The sequence below is a fragment of the Octopus bimaculoides genome, chromosome 8, assembly GCF_046866305.1.
Source record: "Octopus bimaculoides isolate indiv1 chromosome 8, ASM4686630v1, whole genome shotgun sequence".
NCBI classification, from domain to species: Eukaryota; Metazoa; Mollusca; class Cephalopoda; order Octopoda; family Octopodidae; genus Octopus; species Octopus bimaculoides.
In genome coordinates, this window is record NC_142935.1 from 15172750 (window position 1) to 15178039 (window position 5290).

Sequence of the window (5290 nt, forward strand, 5' to 3'; positions counted from 1 at the left end):
CCGAGTTTGAGAACCAATTACAGCCATTATCTCCTCTTAACCTTTCTTTTTATTTAATCTTTTTATTCAGAGATCTTATTCGTTAACACCTTTATGTATTAATGTAGTCAGCCCATTGTGTTTTCTCTTCCGCCTATCACCTCCTCCTACCAATAATAATAATAATAATAATAATCCATTCTACTATAGGCACAAGGCCTGAATTTTTTTTGGGGTGGGGAGCCAGTCGATTAGATCGATTCAGTACGCAACTGGTACTTAATTTATCGATCCCGAAAGGATGAAAGGCAAAATCGACCTCGGCGGTATTTGAACCCACAACATGTAGACTGACGAAATACCGCTAAGCATTTCGCCTGGCGTGCTAACGATTCTGCCAGCTCACCGCTTTAATAATAATAATAGTAATAATCCTTTCTACTATAGACACAAGGCCTGAAATTTTGAGGGAGGGGACCAGTAGATTACACCGACCGCAGTGTTTCATTGGTACTTCATTTATCGACCCCGAAAGGATGAAAAGCAAAGTCGACTTGGGCGGAATTCGAACTCAGAACATAGTGACGGACGAAATGCCGCTAACCACTTTGCCCGGTGTGCTAACACTTTACGAGGACCCGCTTTACGAGACTCCGAGTCTTTACGAATTTTATTTTCTGTTTATGAGTTTTCGTTTTACGAGCGTTCTCCGGGAACGAATTAACTCGTACATCGAGGCATTACTGTATATATATATATATATATATATATATATATATATATATATATATATATATATATATATATATATATATATATATATATTATAAATTAACTACCAACAATTTAGTCTCTTAATGAATTCTTTATACTGAAATATATATTGAAGAAGATAAATATGTTCATTTGAATATATACGTTTTTGCGTCGTAACTCCTTTATTATTATTAATATATATATATATATATATATATATATATATATATATGTATATATAGTAACAAACTGAGGAAAAGAAATCCTTCAAATAGGTGTGTTAAACATCCAATTCACTGGTACTTCAGTTGGATGCCATATAAATATTGGTATAATTCAATAATAAGGATAAATTACATATAGAGACATTCAATAATCTATTTATATTACAATGTTACATTAAATACTATGAATATAATACATAACATAACATTATATAAATAATTATAAAAACCGTAAATGTCCAACAGATTGTTTCGACTTATATATATTATTTTCTGATATATCAGGTCATCCCATAAGTTCTGTCCAATTTTGCCTTTCTTAAAATTGAATGAAATTTTATAGTATTTTAGAATGTCTAACGGAATTAAAAATTATTTTTATGCATTTGTGTACATTTAAACTAATTAAACATTTTACAGAATAATAGAATTAAAATTTCTTTGATCAAAACTCTCTCTAACATGGAAGTATCCAAAGGGCATTTAAGGCACATAATGCTTTATGAGTACAAACAAGGAAACTCTGTAGCCGAAGCGACTCGAAACATACACTCAGTTTATGGGAAAGAATGCATGAATGAAAGAACTTGCAGAAGATGGTTTGCAAAATTCAGAAGTGGAGATTTCAGCCTTGAAGAGGAAGATCAAACAGGAAGTCCAGTTGAGTTTGATGATAAGCTCCTTGAGGCATTACTTGAAGAAAATCCTGCATTATCAGTTAAAGAATTGGCAATAAAGCTTAGTTCAAACCGTACAACTGTTCATCGTCATCTTCAACCACTTGGAAGGGTTCCTAAACTTGGAAAATGGGTGCCTGATGAATTGTCCGAAAGCAACTGCAAATCCCGAGTTGACATTTGCTCTTCCCTCCATTCTCGCGAACTCATTTCACCCCTTTTGGATAGACTTGTGACTGGTGACGAAAAATGGATCTTCTATCGAAATGTTAAACGTCGTAAACAGTGGCTTGGTAAAAGGGAAAAAGCTCAACCACAACTGACAAGGGAACTTCATGGGAAAAAGGTTCTTCTCTCTATCTGGTGGGATTGCAAAGGAGTAATTCACTTTGAATTGTTACTACCTAATACAGCAATCAATGCTCAAGACTACCGTTAGCAATTAGAGCGTTTGAACACACACACGAACTTCTTTCAGTTTCCGTCCACCAAATTCACTTACAAAGTTTTGGTTGTCTTGAGGGTCGTATAAGACACTTCCCCAATGAGCGACGCAGTAAGACTGAACCCCAAATCATATGGTTGGGAAGGAAACTTCGTACCACGCAGCCATATATATATATATATATATATATATATATATATATATATATATATATATATATATATATATATATATATATATATATATATATATATATATATATATATATGAAGATAATTCCAAAATTTCGTTAAACCGAAAAGCAATTTCGTTAAATCGAAGAACAAAGATAGGGCTGCAGATGAAAGTGTTCACTGAGACGAAAGGAGAAATAAATTGAAAGATATAATGAATAAATGCTCCAATTGGACAAAACAAATTTTTAACACTCCCATATTATCAAAAATCGAATAAAAATATATATTAAAATATCAGTGTATCCAATGGTAAAACTAAATAGTGTAAAATATACACATATATACGAATAAAAGGTGATAAAACCTAAAAGGCTAATATGGGTGAAGTCGAATGAAGAAAGATATATAGATTAAACTAATGCAGAATAATAGTGACTAAAAATTTAAGGCAATGAAACTAAAATAATATATATATAGTTGAAATTTACAGAAAAAACAAAAGACGAAGACAGGTGTATGAACAACAAGCAGGTGTATTACTTTGACGCTCGGGAAAGTGAGAAAGTCTTTTATGTTTCGAGCCTACGCTCTTCAACAGAAAGGAATAAGAGAAAATAAACAGAGAGAGAATAAAAAAAAAAACGTGTGAATTTATCGATCTTTTTCATATGAATCGACCCTCGTCTGCGTGTGTGTAGATCGTGGTGTACCTATGCGCGTAGAAACGTGTGCGTACATACATACGTACGTACATAATACATACATACATGCATACATAGATATATAGTTGTATATGTGTATATGTATATATGTAGATATATATACATATCTACATCTATGTATGTTATATGTATATGTATGCAAATAATCATTGAGAAGGAAGTCTTATGAATTACTAGAACGTCTTTTGTACCTGATAATGATATTTGTTTAAAACAGCCTATCAACCGACACTTTAAAGATAACTGAAGTCCAGCCGAGTCATTAAATTGCATATATAAAGATTATTTGAATGCCTTGCAACGTTGCAAGCTTGCTAACTACACATAGTGTGTATTTAAACAAACTAAAATGACAAAAAAGAACTGTGTCAACATGAACACGACTCTGATAAAAGCACGTAATCTGCATACAGTTTACTCTCTCTCTTACTTGAAAGAGGAACAGACACATCGAAGAATGTAGCTTTTGATATAAGATTATACATACATAAGCTCATACATACATACATACATACATACATACATACATCCCAGTGTATCCAGATTCTCCTTTAAGCATTTACTAACAAAACCTAGTGCTCCAGTTATTATTGGTATGAATATGAATTCATAGTCTGGAGATTTTGAAGCAGTTGGCCATAGATATCCTATTTTTCTTTGATTTTCAAAGAGATATTTATATCTGCAGAGCAGCTGAACATACCTTTGCCCCATCTGTCCCAAACGATAATATCCGGCCTGTTATGTTTACATTTGACAGAAGTTTCGATGGGAATATTCCACCAGTATTCCTTGAGTTGGTGTTTATGAATGTATTCCATAACAGGAATTTTCTAAGTTTATTTCAGGATAGTCTTTTTTGCGGATGGCATTGCAAATTGTTTTAGCGACAACATCGTGCCACATAGGGAGGTAGTACCGTGACGACATTTTAGGACAGCTGCTAATCACATGCGTGATGTCTTCCACAGAAACATGATATAGCCTACACATGCGGTTTTACCTTGGGATTACAAGAGCGTCACTGTCTCTATTATTCACCAGGTACTTTGTAGCTATTTCCTGTTCCTGGATTGCAAACGCATAGCCTTCAAAGTGTGATGTGATGTAGTGGTCTTGTATCCAAGAGAGACTGAGTTTCGTGTCAATTCTACTGAGGCAAATGACTAAAAGTTTTGATATCTCTCAGACAGCCATATTACGGGTCGTGCATGAAGGCTTAATCATTAAAATTGCAACGTCGACACCTAATTTCAGCCGCTTCCAAATCAAAGCGATTGGTCAGGTTCAAGAAAATGACGGGTGATATTCAGAGCGTCGTGACAATGTTTTCATCTGGTCTGACGAAAAGGTATTCACCATGGAGGCTGTAGTAAACACCCAGAATAACAGGATTTTGGTCATGAGGTCGGATGCTGTTCTCGAAGCGTCCGGAAGCTGAGGGCAGCTACTTAGAGTAAACTCATCTCTCAGTCATATTCTGGTAGCTATTTTTTTTATTTTTAAAATACTTTTATTTTTCGATGGGAGATGAAAGCTATCGCGGAGACGTTCCATAGATCTATAAAAATATAACGTTCGGGCTGTTAATAACGGAGCTGCTTCAGCACTGCAACTTTGTCTTTATTGTTCCAACTGCAAACGTTGTAAACATCAATATTTTTACAAGGCATCTCGTTAGATTCTCGAACAGTCCAGACAGTTCTAAAAGAACCTATTATAGGCAGCCGTCATTTACAAGCAAGTATACCTTGGAGAGCATGTATCATGCTTTCGCTAATTGTATTAAGTACTTCTGTAGTTGCGTGCTGATATGTACATCCTCTCAACTCCTCACCCGTAACTCACCGGAACATCCAGGATTCCCTCAACAAATGAAAGGAGATAGACAGATAGATAGATAGAGATAGACAGAGGTGGATAGAGGGAGAGGGGTTTACGCCCGCAATCAGACTGGTATTTATTATTGTTGAGTAAACTAGACCAACATAAAAGAAACTCTTTGCTCAAGTACCCAACGTGCCACTCGGTCGAGGAATCGAACCTACAGCATTATGATCGTGAGCGGAACATCCGTAACCACTAGGTTCCGTGCTCTTACTCTTATCACGGAGAAGTGTTATACTAAAGGATCATGTAGGTCGATTTATGATAAATGTTTAAGTAGCATTATAAAGCTTCTCATCAGTTGTTACTACAGTATGCGTTTACATGACCTGAATAGATCGAAGGTATTCTACAGTTGAGGAACGCAGAGCGGGGCACGATGTTACATACTTGGAATCTTCGAAATAAAAATGAAAATAACAAA